The sequence below is a fragment of the Adiantum capillus-veneris genome, chromosome 6 (assembly GCF_014529385.1).
Source record: "Adiantum capillus-veneris isolate H3 chromosome 6, ASM1452938v2, whole genome shotgun sequence".
NCBI classification, from domain to species: Eukaryota; Viridiplantae; Streptophyta; class Polypodiopsida; order Polypodiales; family Pteridaceae; genus Adiantum; species Adiantum capillus-veneris.
The window spans coordinates 154,706,218-154,724,738 of NC_140936.1; positions in this window are offsets into that span (position 1 = coordinate 154,706,218).

Consider the following 18,521-nt stretch of genomic DNA (forward strand, 5'->3'; position numbering starts at 1 on the left):
GGTTCAGGAGATCCGTATGCACATGTGTCACTCTTTAAGCAAGTCTTAAGAGCTGAGCAGATAACAGATTTCCATACACAATACGAGGGATTTGGTCTTACTCTAGAAGGTACTGCATTGACATGGTTTCAACCAATGAACATTGGGGGATTCCATGACATTGACCATTTGCTAAGAGAGTTTGCTGAGGAATTCTCAAAACGAGGGATTAAGCACAATACGGTCTCACAAATATATGCTTTTAAACAAAGAGAAACGAAAAAGTGAAGGAAGCTTCACTTCGCTTCAAACAATACATTGAGAGATGTCCAGTACGTGAACGACCACAAGATGACAGACTATCTGTTCTCTTTATTGAGGGACTGAGGAACGACACTCTCAAGAAGGACTTGCACTTGAAAGCTTGTACAAGTTTCGAGCAAGTAACGAGAGAGGCATTGTACTTAGTGGATAACTGTACGGTTTATGGAGAGGTGTCAGCGGATACAGATTTTGCATCCAGTAGCTCCTCCTCCGTAGCGAGCGAGACTACCACTAAAAAGAATGTTCAAACAACAACCATGCCAAATGTAGAGCAAATGATAGAAGATGCTCTAAAAAGGATGGCACCATACCAAAAACCATTGCCAAAAACACTGAAATGGTGTGCTATTGAACAAAAATGGACAAATCATCCAACAGAGGAGTGCTATTACAACAAAGGGTATGTAAGGGAGCGCCAGTATGCACCTCCTGCTCAATTAGCACCACCTCAGATACATCCAGTACCTCGATACCCAACGGGAAATGTACCAGGACCTATGGGGATAGAAAGACCGCAACCGGTATTGGGACAACAACCACCTTTACCAGGAGCAAGACCAGTGGGCATTAGATATGCACCAACCTTAGAGAATCAGGAAGAACAAGCCTTAGTGCCTGTTCAAGCCTATTATGAAGAATCGGGTGCACACATGTCTCCGACAGTGTATTACCCACCAGAAGAACCAAAACAACCAGAACCATGGGGCATGATGGGGAATGTTGGAATACCAACAATTACAAGTGCTTCTGATGAAGAGAGATACAATTTGGACGCAAGAACCTTGATGTTCATAGCTCATGGAGGGTTAACAGGACAAAGACCATCCTATCCACAAAGGACGAATCAAATGGGACCAAGACCAGCACTAGGACCTGTTACAAGTGTGGAGGTGACCATCTGATGAATGTTTGCCCACATACGGAAATCATTAGAATTAACGCTTATTGCACTGAGTGTGGGGTTACTCACTTCATTGAGGATTGTTAAAGAATCCAAACAAAGTGCAAAAGACGACATTGAATATGCTAGAAACTATTCCTACCAGCAGTGGGTCTGAAAATGAAACTCTGATACCAACGCAAGTTGTTACTAGAGCTCAAGCTAAGAAAACCACTAGAGAACCTGAGAATGGAAAGTTAGCGACTGAAATGGTTAGTCAAGGACCGCGGAGTCAGAAAAACACATGGAAAGCTAGAAAAGCACGCATGAAGTTGAGAAAAGAACGTGAAGACGCTATTCTAGCTGAGGAACTAAAGCGAACTAAAGATAGATTAGAAAAACTTGAGAGTCAAAACGGAAACGAGAGATGAGCCCGGAAAGAACGAAACAAAAGAGTATCAAAGAAACAACGAGCTTAAGCTCAGGGGGATCAGTGCTAGTCGACAAGGTACACGAACCATTGGACGCACTGATGAGAGCTTACGAAGCTAGGTTAAAGAACAACCAAACACAAGAACAGAGGTGGATGACATACCCAAACGCGGAATTGGAAAAGCAGAGACTTGAAATGTGCCAGAGAATGATCGAGACTGCACAAGCCTTATTAGAACCACCAAAAGAAACAATGAATTGTGGAAAGGAAAACCCAATTCAGCAAGAGACTATCGTTTCACGGGTAGCTGAAAAGACTCCCAGTGCACAAAAGCCTGAAAATACACAAAAGGATGACCGCATAGTGTTGAACACAACCGATCAGGAGATAGAGAGTTTTCATCCAGTCATACAGAGGTCTTACGGAAGAGATGAGGATTACAATGAATTTTGGAAACAAGTGAGAGAGGCAAACTTTGCAAACGAGCTAAGTTGCCAAGCTAATCAGACAAATTGGGAAAAGGACATCAGGAATCCTCCCATAGTGGAATTTGAGGCAGGATCTCAAGTGGACTTGGATCTGCAATCTTACTGGGGAGATGGGGGCTCTGTTAGAACAATGGAGAGCAAACCTCATTCACTGAAAACCTTACCTTCATACTTAGGAGAGTATGAAGCAAAATCCGAGATTAGAGCACTTCCCTCACGAAAAATCTCATCAGAAAAAGTCATGGACTCGCAAGGATTGATAGAGATTTTGTCAACACCAGTGACATGCACTATCACTCTAGCTGAGCTTTTGAGGCTAAGACCACATATGTGGACCACTGTAGGAAAATGCTTGGAGAAATTCGGGATAAAAGATCCAACATCGAGATTGCAAGAGAGCATTGAGGAGCTGAGCAAGCCACAAAAGAACGCTAAGCCTGTACCCTTAAACAAGGTCGGAGAGTATTGCGAAGGTGAAGAGGGGAATACAACCTTACCAGTTGAATTCCAAGGAGTGAACACAATGGCAATACTAGACAGCGGAGCTGGGGTAGCCATTGCTACAAAAGAAATCTGGAAAAAATGGGGGAAACCAGCAATAAGGAAGACTAGGTTGAAACTCCAATTAGCAGATGGACACATGGAGAAACCTATGGGGTTATTAGAGAAAGTTGTAGTGACTTCTTGCGGCATTGAATACGAACATACTTTTGCTATTGTCGATTTTGGCAAGGAGAATAACTATGATATCATACTGGGAAGACCATTCATGAGACAGTTGAAAATGGTCCAGGATTGGGGCTACGATCACATATACCTGAGAAATATGGAAACCACTACACGTGTGAACCTGAAAGACCATAGCTACAAAGATGTGAACCGAACACCGGTAGAGGAGTTTGATTCAGCTACTTTGGCGGGATCCGAATTTCCAGCTTGGTTAGGTAAACCCAAGGAGTTATGGATGTGTGGAGCTTCGAAATGTGGAAGTCTGAAACGAGAAGAATGTGTTTTAGAAAGGGCTATCGAAGACGAAACTTATGTAGGAGAACCCTTTCCAGAGGACACGTTTGAACCATTAGAATGGACACACATTCTAGCAACCCTAGATGTTTGTGCAATTCCGGATGGTCCCACAACGAAATTTTGCGACAAGGACGGGTACGACGTGGTTCCGTATTTCATGTTGAGAACTGTACTCAAAAAAGAAACTGAAAAGAACGATACACTGGAAAAGGAAGATGAAGAAGAGGTGTTTCACGACATTCCCAATCATCCAGAGTGGGGAAATGAAGCAGACAACGAGTCAACGGACAATTCAAGCGGAAACGAAGAAACTATAACGGATGTCCGATTTTATGATTTTCCGAACCAAACTAAACAACGCCAGAAACACTATAGAGCAAAGAAAAAAACAAAAGGGGTTAGAACCAATCCGATGCCTAGAATAAGAGGAAAAAATCAATTCCTAATGCTAGTAAAGGCTGAAGATTGTGTTAAGGATAAGATTTCTGGAAGAATGAGAGGCAGTGATCAAAAGAGCTTACGAAAAGACAAAAGAGGCTCAAGAAATCAAGTTCAAAAGAATGGAACGAAAACTGAAACAGAAAAATCAGAAAAGAACAAGCGCAACAGAGAATACACGGAGTCCAAGTTAGAACGTAGAAACAAGTACAGAGAGCTCAAGAAAACTCTGAAAGAAGTTTGGACGACAGAAATTGAGAGTGGAGAGGACAAAACGCCAAAATCAAGGAAAACATGGATGTTCCCTCTCACTATAGGAAATTCACAATAGAGGATAGGAAGGTGATATTAACCCCACCTATTCGAGAGAGGAAGGAGAACGAATCTTATGACGGACCGGAGGATGCAAAAAAAGTTGATTTAGCAGCTCCAGGTGAGCCACCTAGACCGGTGTACATAGCCACAGATTTGTCTCCAGGCGAGGAAGAGAGACTTTTGAGTCTTCTCAGAGAGTATAGGGATGTGTTTGCATGGTCTTATAAGGACTTAAAGGGAGTTGACCCATCGATATGCCAACACACAATCCCACTGAAACAAGACGCAAAGCCTAGCAGACAGAGACCATACACATATAATGATACGTTTGCTAAGCGAATCAAAGAAGAGATAGATAAGCTAATGGAAGCTGAATTCATATACGAGATTGAACACACTGATTGGGTATCTCCGATTGTGGTAGTACCTAAGAAGAACGGAAAACTCCGAGTGTGTGTCAACTTAAAGAAAGTGAATGCTGCAACAATCAGGGACAATTATCCCCTGCCGATAACTGATCATGTTCTAGAGCGTGTATCAGGGAAAACAGCATACTCCTTTCTTGATGGTTTTTCAGGATATAACCAGCTAGCCATAGCACTGGAAGATCAACATAAAACAGCTTTTGCAACGGAGTGGGGAATTTATGCTTATCGGGTTATGCCTTTTGGTCTAACCAATGCTCCCGCAACCTTCCAGAGGCTGATGACGCATGCTTTCAAAGAATACTTAAGGCTGTTTCTCGAAATATACATGGATGACTTATGTGTACATTCTCTACTGAGAGATGAGCATCTAGAACACCTAAGAAAAGTATTTGAGAAATGTAGGACATATCGCATTTGTCTCAATCCTGAGAAATGTGTGTTTATGGTCCGACAGGGCAGAATTCTGGGACATATTGTCTCACAAAACGGAATATCCACGGATTTAGAGAAGATAAAAGTTATAGTGGATATGCCTAGACCAACCAATGCGAAACAAGTACAGAGCTTTATGGGACATTGTGGATATTATAGACGATTCATTTACATGTACGCTATAATAGGCCAACCACTTTACAGGCTAATAGTGAACTTTGAATGGACAGAGGAGTGTGAGGAATCATTCAAGAAATTGAAAGAGGCACTCATTACTGCTCCAGTCTTGAAATCACCAGATTGGGAGAAGATATTCCATGTGCACATAGATGCTTCGGCATATGCAATAGGATGCATTCTGGCTCAGCCAGAAGAAGGAAACATGGATTTTCCTATCTGTTACGCCAGTCGACAGCTCAACAATGCAGAGAAGAATTACACCACAACAGAGCGAGAAGGATTAGGAATGATCTATGCTGTGAAGAAATTTCGGCATTATCTTCTAGCCAACAAGTTTGTGTTTTTTACGGATCACCAAGCCTTGCTCTACCTAGTGAATAAACCATGCAATACCGGGAGAATAGTGAGATGGTTCATTATCTTACTGGAATTCGACTTCACGGTAGTAGTAAAGAAAGGAAAAACACATCTTAGAGCTGATCATCTTTCGCGATTGACGAATGGAGAAGACCCTATAGGAGTAGATGACGACATGCCAGACGCGTACTTGTTCAACATAGAAATGATACCTAAGTGGTCTCAAAATGTCGTTGACCTATTAACCTATGGAGGAGAGTTCGATAGAAGAGAATACAACCTGAAACATATTGCTATTCAGCAATCCAAGAATCTTCAATTGATTGCAGGAAGGTTGTATCAATTGGGAAATGATCATGTTTTACGACTATGCATCAATCCTGAGGAATATAGTATATATCTGCGCGAAGCACATGTTCAGGAATGTGCATTTCATTGTTCAAGAAGGAACACATATAGGAATTTGTTACAATTGGGAGTCTATTGGCCAGGAATGAAAGAAAGCGTACATGAATATGTCACTGTATGTATTGTATGTTCATCAAAACCGCCAGCCGAGTATTCAACATTATATCAGATAATGATCGCTCCAGAATGGAGTCAGTATATTGTTGAATATCTCACAAATAGAACTTTCCCAGAAGGAACGTCAAAAGCTCGTCAGAAATCTGTAGAGACAGAAGCTAGAGATTACGCTTTAATAGGAGATCAACTCTATAAGAGAGGTAAAGACAACCAGCTTAGGATTTGCGCATCAGAGTCTGAGTATGTGATAATCCTGGAGCAAGCTCATGGAGGAGTAGGTGGAGGCCATTTCTCAGGTGATAAGACAACAAAACTTGTCTTAGCCGCAGGAATATGGTGGCCAACATTACATATGGACGCTGAGGAATACGTTAAACGGTGTGATGACTGTCAGCGGACCAAAGTACCACTTAAAAGAGATGATATGCCGCTTAGACCAATGATGGGGGCAAGAGCTTTTGCAAAATGGGGGATTGATTATGTCGGACCCATTTCACCTCCTGCATATAAGACTCATGCACAATACATCGTTGTGGCTACAGACTATCTAACAAAGTGGGTCGAAGCAAAGGCAACTCAAAAAGCAGATGCCAGGACCACGGCACAATTTCTATATGAATACGTCTTTGTACGATATGGATTGCCAATAGAAATTGTGAGTGATCGAGGCACACATTTCATAAATGAAGTGATAGAGATCCTTCTAGATGAATTCATGGTAATCCATAGGAAATCAGCCCCGTATCATCCACAAGCAAACGGACAAGCTGAAGCAACAAACAAAACCATATGCACGGTCCTCACGAAGATTGTATCTGAGTCGAGAACTGACTGGGACCAAAAGTTGCATTCAACATTATGGGCATATAGGGTAGCATATAAAACATCAATAGGAACGACCCCATATAACATGGTTTTTGGGCTAAATGCTATCTTGCCAATAGAATTCTTGATTTCAACCTTAAGGGTGGCTAAGGATCTAGAGTGGACAGGGCACGAGCTCTCTGATAGAATAGATGACCTGGAAAAGCTAGATGAGCTTCGCCTAAAAGCAGTAGCTTCCATCTACGCTCAAAAAAGGCGACAAAAGGAATTTTTTGATAAGCATGTGCGGACTAAAGAGTTTAAAGTTGGGGACTATGTCCTAGTTTACACTCTGAAACAGCATGCTAAGAAGCTTAAAAAGCGAGGGATGGGACCTCTGGTGATTAAAGATCTATCACCAAGTGGAGCCGTCAAGCTTGCTACATTAGACGGAGAAGAAATGCCCAATTGGATTAGTGGATGCAGAGTGAAAAAGTATCTGTTGCCGCTAACACAAGACATGCTTCTCAAAATACATCAAGAAAAGCTGCGTGTCCAGAAAAAGAAAAAGATTGAGGAGGAAGCGCAAGCCGAGGCGAAGGAAAGAATGGAGAAAAGAAGACTACTGCGTCAGAAACAGCGCAATGAAGGAGCAATACGAATAAACGCAGTCAGTAGTATAACAGAAATGGGGAATGACAAAGAAGAACCCATCATTGAATGCAAAGTAGGAACCAACCAAATCAAAGCCAGAGCACTATTGGATTCAGGAGCTCAAGCTAACCTACTTTCACTCAGTTTGTATAGACAATTGACAAATGACACTAAACTACAAACTGCCAAGCAAGAGTTAAAAAGTTACTCTGAGAATTTTATCAAAACTGTCGGATGCACAGTTTTACATATACAGATTAACCAATATGTGTATCCTCATATGTTTTACGTGGTTGAAGACCAAGCTACACAACATCCATTATTGCTAGGATAACCATGGCAGAAGCAATACAATGCAATGATTGACTGGAGTTCTAATTCAGTGCTTATCAAATACGAAGGTGAAAGTCAATCAGTTAAGTTCACCAAAGGAGAAGAGCCAACTCCAAAGGAAGAATCCACGGACAAGGGCAAACAACAAACAGAGAAAAAGAAGAAGCAATGGCAACCAAAAGTTTCTATACAACTAGATTGCTCGTCGACGAGGAACTCTCAAGATTGGATAAGGAAGACAAGCAATAAGATAACAGCTCAACCTTGGGATAAAACGGAGTCAACATTGGTATGGAGACCAAAAAAGGCTGTGCCAGAAAACACAAACAGAGTCTTCAATACCAGACAACAGAGTGATCCCCGACAATCAAGGACAGTGAAACAGATCTGGATTCCAAAGAAGTTCATGACGGCACAAAGCTATAGCAAGCAAATTTGGATCCCAAAGATTTGTAAAAAGGAACTCCCTTCAATACAATCAACGGAAACTCCTAGGTATTTCAAGCGAGGAAATCAACACACAGAACAAAGCAGGTTTGGGTCGCAAAGAGTTTGTGGCAAGCACAAGCAAAGCGGAAGCAGATTTGGATTGTGAAAAAAGACAACAAGGTAACGAAGAATCCATCTACTGATTCTACTACCGAAGTGCCAAAACCAACCCAAAACCCGACCACCAATCCTTCAATCAAACAAAGAGCAGCTTTATTGGAAAGACTGTTGTATCATCGCTCTACAATTGCATTGGGAACTTATGACCAAAACAACTACAATGCTTCACCCACAGACACTTCATAGTCGTCCGGGAGGACTCAGACTAGGAGGGGGGGAGGTATACAGGAGCTACAAAGCAGCTACAAGCGGAAAAAACAAAGAAAAACAAAAATTATATTACAAGGGCAGTGTCTTACATGATTTTGCAATTTTTTATGTTTGATTGCGGATATTGATAATATTTATGCCCTTATATACCTTGTTTTGCAACAAGAAGAGATCAAATGATGAATTTGGGTCTCTAGATGTGTAAATATCACTAAATAAGAGTGTTTTTGGAGCTAAAAAGTGGAAAAAAGTGGTAATCCAAGTCCAGAAATCACAAAGAAGTGTATATTCATATACACAGGGTTACCAGCTATTTATCATGTATGTTTGGAATTTTTTGGCTTCAATTTGCTATTTTCTTTATTTTTTATGATTTTCTTAATAAAAGTAAAAGAAAAATAAAAAAGCAGGTGAAATGAGATCGGAAAAAAGAAAAGAATAGACGGTGATGATCCTAATGACAAGGGCAACCCAGGATAAAAATTGGGTACAATTCTGAAAAAGTTGCGGAAAGCCCGAAATGACAGAATTTTGGCAAAGTGGACAGATTTCTCAGAAACAGGTCAAATGGAGTCCAAATTGAGAAATTTCAAATCCTAAAGTGCATTTCACGACGAGATAGGAGCACATGTCAAATTTGGTAACAAGTGATCCGGGAAGCCCGAAGTTAAGTATTTTTCACTTCACTATCAAGCTCATTTCCACTATTACCTTCTTGGAGAGAGCAAAGAGCACACAGGAGCATCCGACCTTCTACCGCCTTCTACGACTGCTACGAGAGCTCAGAGGACACCAGACATGAGAGGTAGACTCGTTGCCATAAGCTTTTGATGCTTATCGTTAACTTTTGTCGCGAAAACTCACCAAAACCAAGAAACAAGAGCAGACGGGGAATGGGGAAGAACGCTAGGTAGGGGCACAACCGCCTAACCAAACTTTGCAAGAACTTAGAGGTGGGTTACCCTAACATAGAGGATGAGTTTCTAGCACTCAAAGCTCGAGAAAGAACGACTGGAAAAACCCTAGGTCAACAGAGCCTGCAAGAGGCAAACAGAAAAAAGTTGTCGGAACGACACAAAACTTCTCAGGAAGCTTAACAACATCGAGGGCAATGCAACCATGGAGTATCTCCGGGTTTGGATCACCAAAAGTAGGTCGGAACAACCGATTCGGCTGCGGACACACAAAGCGTCATTTTGGCATAACGGCTAAAATTGACGACCAAATGACATGAAACTTCACAAGCAGTTTCAACTATACATGGATGACTTATGTTTGCAAGCAAAACCCAAAAGAAAGCTGATTCACTTACCGATGGTGAAAAAGACGCTTTCGGGCAACCAAATGGAGAAAGATGGAGAACGGGGAGCCAAAGTCAAGTCCAACCAACTGGATGGCTTCACAACATATCCAATGAGCTGGAAATGCAACTCTCAAGAAGAAAAGTTGAAGAAATTCAACTCCAAGGCAAAAAGACGACTTCGGAGACTGAAATGCCTATAAGGGGGCTTTTTAGCTAAACTGATGACTTTTTAAGTTGAAAACTAGTTAGCAGGGCTTAGGGCACTAGCACAAAGCATTCTTTGCACAAAAAGACCAACATTTCAAGAAAAGACATCATACGCGTATGATGTCTCACAGCATGATTTTCACATCCATTTCAACATTTGAGTGCATAGCCTCATTCCACATGTTAATCACATCCTATGAACCAAGTATCATGAGAATTGGAGTTAGAAAACTCAAGAAAAACCAAAAAGACGCAAAGTAGGCCATAAAATTGATTTTTGGTCCTAATTTTGTCCAAATAACTCCAAACTCATTGAAACTTTGTAGGATTGTTGATTAACACATCTACCAGCTATCTGGAACCAAAAAGCACCATTTTGACACAAAAGACATCATACGCGTATGATGTCTATTTGCACTTACAGAGCCAAAAATGCTCATTTGTCATCATACATCCATTATATATATCTAATACATGCTACATATGAAGTTTGGAACCATTTGGTCAAGTGGATCACCCCATTAGCCCAATTAAGAGAAAATCCTTCATACAAAGCCTAGTTTTGTCCCAAATCCAACATATTCAAGTCCAAACCAAGATTTGAGTATAAACAGTCCTTCACTAGCACATGGAGAGTCCACAGAACCAATCCCATGAAAAATTGATGAAAAAGACATCATACGCGTATGATGTCTCCAGAGCCATTTTTAGCCCAAAATCTATCCAAACTTCATAAATCCACTGAATAAGCCTATCTAAAGCCAAATCCAAGCTTATAGAGAAAATTGGTCCAAAAATGCACTAAAAACATCATACGCGTATGATGTCTCACTATGTGATTTTGGCATCTAAGGGCTTCAACCACCAAACAGAAGTGTTCTACATGCCATTTGAAAGTAATCCACCAAGTTTTATCCAATTTGGATCATAAAATCCATTTCCCTTTCAAAATTTTGCCAAGAGCCTGAACTGGACTAAACTGGCCAAAACTTGACCAAATGGGATCCAAACTCAAATCCAAGCATATGACACTCATGTATACACTATCAGCTACAAGCACAACCAATATGAAGTCATTCTGACACAAAAGACATCATACGCGTATGATGTCTCAAGCATGTTTTTGAGCCCAGTTTGCATATTTTTTCACCTACATTGCATCCTTAGGCCCTGAATAGCTCATGTTTCAATTTTCAAGTCATTTGAATAGTTAAAAGCTTCATTTCGGCTTTCAGTACTAAAAAGACGCTAACTTCTGAAATTGGAGTTACAGGATCCATGGATTCCGCTAAGTCATCGGCAACTAAGAGAAAAAGACCAACCATCAAGGATGCTCTTGCAGAGGCAGAACCTTTTGATATTCCAACAGAAACCCTCAAGCCAACCAAGACTTGGATGGAGGAAGCAGTACTAGAAAAAGAGGAATAAAGATCTACCAGGGGACTTTCAGAGATCCTCAAGGGCAATCGGTCGATGTACCTATGATCCCACGAGAATTAGTGGATTATAGCAGATCAGAGAACATAAGCAGATACCTGGAAAAGGCTGACTTACACAGGTTCTTCACCTCGAGACCATCAGGTGTAGACACAAGAAGAGTGTATGAGTTGGCAACATCCATTCAGAAGGATGGGAAAGCCACGTTGACAGCCATGGATGGAGAAACAGTTGAAGTACAGATCACTCCACAGCTCATTGCAGATGCATTGAAGCTGCACAACAAAGGGAGTTCTGTCAGAGAAAGAAGGGAGGCCATAGAGGTCTATGGATCAAAGAAACAAAATACAACCTACGCAGATATGGCAGATCAACGAGCGGCAACCCTTTGCCGATTATACAACCAGTTTTTCCATGTGTGCAGTAAAAGACCACAGAAGTATACTACACCACCCCATGCCATTGCCACAACCATCACATGGGCACTGAAGAGCAACATGCCAAAGAGGTGAATTATGCTCAATACATCCACGAGCAAGTAATCGCCATGCACAACCAGAAACCAAAGTACATAGGAGGAGGAGAAATCCTAACAAGAATAGCTTATGAAGCTATTGGAGCTAGGGATCAAGGGCCACAGATTCCCTCCCAGAATGAGTGGCTTAGAGAAGCCGATGAGGAGGAAGAACAGCAAGAAGTATCCAAGAGGGCGTCCACAAGAGCACGCCGAAAACTAGAAATAGTTTCAGAACCTGAGGAGGCCGTGGACGAGCCGCTCAAGAAGAAAGTGAAGAAGAAGGCCGATCCCAAGCAAACCAAAAGTCAAAAAGCCGCAAGAATGGAAAGGCTGGTGGAGCAGTTTAGAGCGGAAAGAGCTCTAAAGGGGGACTTCGAAGAAATGTGGGTGCCAGACCCCAGTAAAGTCGGAACCAGCTCAGCCAGGCCACATGTTGATCAATATGATCAATATATTAGAGCTTATGAGGAGTCGGAGGCCATACTGGAGCAGCAACCTGTCGAGCCTTATACTGAAGGAAGTACAGCTTTTAAAAGCTGAGCTGCAAAAGGACGACAAGGGGAAGAAGAAAGTAGATGAGTCTACTGAATCTCAAGAGAAAGACGGGCAAGCAAACAAGGGAAAGCCAAGATGACTGAGGACAATCAGCCCTCTTTTACTGTTGTACCAAGCCCGAAGAAGATGGAAATTATTGTGGAGGAAACCACAATAGAAATGGAAACAGAAATTATGGAAAAACCGGAGGCCGGGACCAAGGAAAAGAGGATAGATCCAGTTCAGCAAAAGAAAGATGATTATGAGGATCTGGTACGATCGGATACAGTGAAGAAGAGGCCCTGGAGGCAGTTTATGGGATATCCCTACGGAAACAAGATGATCGGAAAGGGACGAAAGAAAAGACAAAGGGTACAATGGAGAGTGAAGAAAAAATGGACGAGCCGAAGCCATTGGAGGTGGTGGCAGAAAGAGCTGTCAAGTTGACAGATGAAGATGAAAAAGACATGCACATGGTGCATGAACTGCTCAGCAAGATTAAAGAAAGATCCAGAGCAAAGGAAGTAGCACTTGAGACAGCAAAACAAAAGGAAGCAGAGTTGCAGAAGAAGTTAGAGAATGCTATGACTGAATCTGAAAGTCATAAAGCATCACTCTACGACGCAGAAAACGAGAGAGACGGCTTGATACTCCAACTAGCCGAAGCTTCAAGAGAGGTAACAAGTTCACAGGAAGCAAAGGAGCGAATAGAAGATGAGCTGGAGGCAGCCAAGGATGAGCTCATTGAGCTGAGGGAAAGAGTCGAACTTCAAGAAAGGACAATCACGAGACTCAGGACCACCCCTAGAGCTAGCAGAGCAGGAACAGAACAAGAGGGAGCCCTCGTACCAGCTCTGGAAGAGCAGGTCAGAAGTTTGCAAAGAGAGCTGAGGTTAGAGCAAGTACAAAGATTGCACATGGCGGAGGGATCATTGGCTGCAGAGGAGAGGCTCACATCAGAAAACCAAACACTAAGGGCAGAAAATGAGGCCCTCCGCAAACAGCTCCAAGACCTCCAAGAGCAACAAAGAAGAGAAACAGAGACACCACAAGAAGAAGCAGGGGGAGCAGCCATAGAGCTACCAGAAACTGGAGAGGCAACCACAATCGAAGATCCAGCCCCAGTTCAAGAAGTGGCCTCGACTTCAGGAATCTCTGAAGAAGAAGAACAAAGGCTCCAGGACCAAATAGAAAAGTCAACAGAGGAAAGTGCCAAGGCGGAAATGGAATGGGAAAGGAGACTCCTCATCTCCATTAGACTTCAAGGTTTAGACACAAAAGTGCTCCACGAAGAGTGGATGCAACCCAGCCTGCCTTTCCCTCTGATGAAATTTGAAGTGATAAAGACGAAAAAGAGAATAGAGGAGGAGCAGTATGTCGCTCTTTATGAAGGCGACATCACAAAGGATGAACAATCAAAGAAGATTGTAGATTCTCAACCTAGATGGAGGAAAGGTTGGCTGAACAAATACCCAGCCTACCTCATCTACTTGGTAGAGGCTCCAAAGGAGATTCGGGAGGATGCAACCTTCTGCCCGGTGCCAAGAGTCAGAAACTGGAAAGAGCATGGCAGGATTGCAGAAAAGAAGCCAAATTGGCTTAATTATCCCAGGATGCCAGGACCAAAGGAAGGAGAGAGAATAGGTAAAGCCTACATGGTGAAAACCCTAACGGGCACCATCAAACTCTTTACTGGCTCTCCTGACCTTTCGTGTCAGATGCTAAAGAAAATCTGCAGGACTCTCTTAGCATGCATTGAAGTGTTCGCGCCAGATAAAGCCACGACCTCGAGTCTACTATCGACGGCCGACACAGTGACGGATATGATGTATGATCTTTCATTGCAGCCATCACCAAAGGTGTTACATCTCTTATACCAAAGAATTATGTTTTTGCCTAGCTTCCACATGCAAACATTCGAAGAAGCTTTCTACACCGGCTTTTTCACTCACGAAAGCAAAATATTCGGCCCAACCTTGACCATCGGCAACTACGCTACGAATCACATTTGCAGATGCTCAAGACGACAGGACTCTATTGATCAAGCCTCAAAGTCATGTCAGGGACGACATGAACGCGGAGGGGGGGAGTGTTGAGCCAGCAGAGGATCACACCCACATTTTTGCTCACACCCATCATTTTGTAACCATTGATTGTAATAAATGTCTTTCCGACATTAATTTTGATTTGAGCCATTCATTAAGTAACGGGACTCAATTGAGTTTCCAGCCTGTAATCCCGACGTAATTTCACTTGCTGATGTAAATAATTAGAGATGTTCTCACCTCCAAGGCTAAGGTATATAAGCCAAAGTTTTGTAACCTAAAAGGGAGATTCAATTATTAATCAAAGTGAGTTTTTGAGCGCCGTGACTGTGTCTGAGAGAGAGAGAGAGAGAGAGAGTCTTATCTCCTTGCTACGCGAGCTACGGGGCTGCCATTGGAGAAGCGACACCGCCATTGTGTTAGCAACGGTGAGAGCTACGCACAGATACCAAGAGTGCGCGCTATCGGCTTCTACGTGTGGTAAGTTCCTACGAGCTTCGGTGTGAGTTTTCTTCCAACTCGTGTGTCGGAATAGAGTGTGCAGCATATCTATAGAACCACAACGAGTAGAGCTACACATTAGTACCATCGGGGTCAAGTTTCGGTCACCTGTATTTTTCGGCCTGTCTTCATACGCGTTTACCGCAAGGAGTGGTTATAGGTTGATTTTGCAGTTCAAGTCTTTAGGGTGTTGTTCTTACCTAGTGCATAGACTTCCCCTTGAGTTTGAGATCGATTCGATGATTCTAGATCCTGTTTCGTATAGCATTCGTTCGTAGTACGGATTTCAGTCACTTGCGTATTTTAGAACTTAGATTTGATTTCCTTAGTAGTGATTGTCATTAGAAGGTCAAGTAGGTGATGTGACACCCACCTAGTTGTTTCCATGCGCCTGCGGGTCAAGCTTCGTCCTCGTCTGACAAATTCTGTTGTTGGTTGAGTTCTCGCTATTTAGCTTCCGCTAGCGGCGTAACTGCCTTAACACCCTTCTATCTCCCACTTTCTCAGGACAGAGACAAATATTAGAGAGCTCACAAAGTGGTTGATTCATGTGGACTTGGAAATCTGTGAAATTTTCTTGATTCCTTATCATGAGAGGTAAGTTTCCTACCTACACCTTGTGAAGAGAATTTACTAATTCATGTTAGAAGGCTAACTGAGGCTTGTTTTTATAGCTCACATTGGAGTTTAATTGCAATTGATATTGTGAAAAGAAAATGCTACTTTGTCAATTCTCTTGCTGGAGTACATGGTCAAGCAAAATTGTAAGTATAGTAGCAGACACATTTTGTAAACCACAAGCAGAACCTCAAGCACATACTTTTAATAAAGAATTTTGGACAGTGTTGCTACAAGATTTATAGAGACACTGGAGAATTGTCCACCCATGCCAAAGATCCTGACTGAAATCCAATTTTCAGTTGTGAAGGTTGGAATTCTTTATGCTTTGTTCACTTCAATGGATTATCCTCAAATATTTTTTTCCCATAAATACATGTAATGAGTTGCAGGTTCCAATCCAGCCTGAAAGCCATTCATGTGGATGGAGGGTAGTGACAAATGCCAAGCTCCTCTTGGACTTCATATACTGCAATGACAATCAGAATATAGAAGTATAGCATATTTCATATTTGCTAGCTGTATTTTTTCTCATTTTATTGTTCCTAAAACTTGCTTTCTATTGCCTTGTATAGATCAACAGAGAGTGCTATAGTGAGAACCATGTATGGTTGACAAGAGCAAAGATTATCAAGTATATGATTGAAGCAAATGGACGACTGCAAGAGGTATTTAAAGATGATGATGTTGAAGAGCTAGAAAAAGCAAAGGGGAAAGCAAAACTAGAAAAGGCAAAGGGGAAAGCAAAACTAGAAGAGGCAAAGGGGAAAGCAAAGCTAGAAAAGGCAAAGGGGAAAGCAAAGCTAGAAAAGGCAAAGGGAAGTGAAGAGGAAGAAGAGAATGGTGAGCAGGAAAAGGCAAGTGAAGAGATGGATGATAAGAGAAAGAGGAAGCAGCCCTCAAGCCCTCCTACCAAAGAGCCCACAAGAAAATCTCCCAGGACAAAAGAGCCCACTGCAAAAGCACCAACCCCTAGGGACAGGAAAACTCCTGGCAGAAAACTATTCTAGCTTTTTGTAGCCCACTTGTATCAAGCTTCCCACTTGTATCCAATTGTCTATTCTATAGCCCTTTGTATCAAGCTTGTATCAAGCTTTTTGCAGCCCACTTGTATCAAGCTTCCCACTTGTATCTAATTGTAGCCCACTTGTATCAAGCTTCCCACTTGTATCCAATTGTCTATTCTATAGCCCACTTGTATCCAATTGTCTATGTAATTGCAAATATTTGAAATTGAATACATTTTGATCACCTTGTTTTAAGACTCTGTTACAAAATCAAATCATTGAAGTAAAATCATTGATGTTTGGAAAAGTTGCATTTCAATAACAAAATAAAGATCCTTTTAGATCTTTATTTCAATAAGATCCTTGCAGGTCATGTGATACAAAACAAGATCCTTGCAGGTCATGTGATACAAAACAAGATCCTTGCAGGTCATGTGTTACAAAATTGCCTTAAAGGATGTTCAAGGCACCAAATGTACAATGCCATCCAAGATGTCCTTGCACTGTAGCCTCTTTTCATTCCTTTTTGATACCTACAAAAACAGCCCAAGTTAAATAAAGAACCAATAAGAGAACAAGAGACTTTTAGGGATAACAGTTACCTTTCCACCATTTATTTGAAAGCAGAATGTTGTGGGCAGTTCAATTTCATCATTTTGCAGGTCCAATCTCAATTGATGTAAGCTACACATGCCTCTTATCTTTACAATTGACAGATGCTCATTGTTTACCCATATATCAATGTCTTCTATTGGGCTGTCAATGAAGTCCTCCATGTCTTGATCAAGTGGAGTTAGCTGACCACCAACATAGTGCCATCTTCTGTAATAAAATGACATAATGAAGTTTTGTGTCCCTATCATGTATTTGCAAGAAATTGAGCCAGCTTGCACGTTACAAGTGATTCCATTCACTGTTTTGGTGTTCCAACCCTCATCCACAAATTCAAGTACATTTGCTGAGTCTAAAGTTTTCACTGAAAACATTGTTCTAGATTTTCTGACTTCAGCATTAGAGAAGAAGTCTACAAAAACTGTAATGGGCATGAATATAGAAATTCTACTCTGTTTGCTTGCTATGTTTGCTTTCAAACACTTTTGAATCTCACAAAACAGTTTGCACCTGTAGCCCTCACTTGTATTTGAGCTAGGGAGTGACCATTCTCCACTTTTGAAATCAAGCAAGTCTAGCTTAGTTGTGGCTCCAAGTTCTCCAGTCCTTCTAGGTGGAACATAATAATGGTCAAAGAAGAATATTCCATTCTCTGCCAATGAACCCTTAGTCCTTCCCTTGTATATTTCTTCACCAATTGATCCATGACACACATCCATAATATTTATAACACATTCTACTGGCTGCCATTCCATAATGTTTGAAGGATACAAATCTGTACAACAAATAACCTTATACAACATGCATTACAAATAAGAATTTAAGTTAAGAGACTTACAGTTTGGTCTATGTAATGGCAAAGCAGAACTCTCTGAGTTAATATGCAGATCTTTATGCATGTACACATGCTGCACTAGCACCTCTTTGATTGATTTTTTGTTGTCGCCAAAGCTGAAATCTTTAACAATGCCCTTCCATCCCGCCAAGAAAGAGTTTTTGGTGGAAGACTTTATTCTCTTGTTCTGTTGCATCAGTATCCACGTTCCTTTGTGTATAGTTATTGGAATCCATTCTCCATTTTGATCAGTCGTGTTGTAAGTGACAATGGCTTCAATGGAAGTTCTTGGTCGTTTTGATCGTGATGAAGATTCCATGGTGAAAAAAGAAATGAGCAGAGAAGTCTAGTCTGAGTTCAAGAGAAGAATAAGCAGAATGTGCAAAAAACGGTTCAAATCTGGAAAAGATCATGAGATAGAATCCAAACGTTGTTTTATGATGACAACGTGCAAAATGAAAACAATATAATATGAGAAGTACGTCTTTCT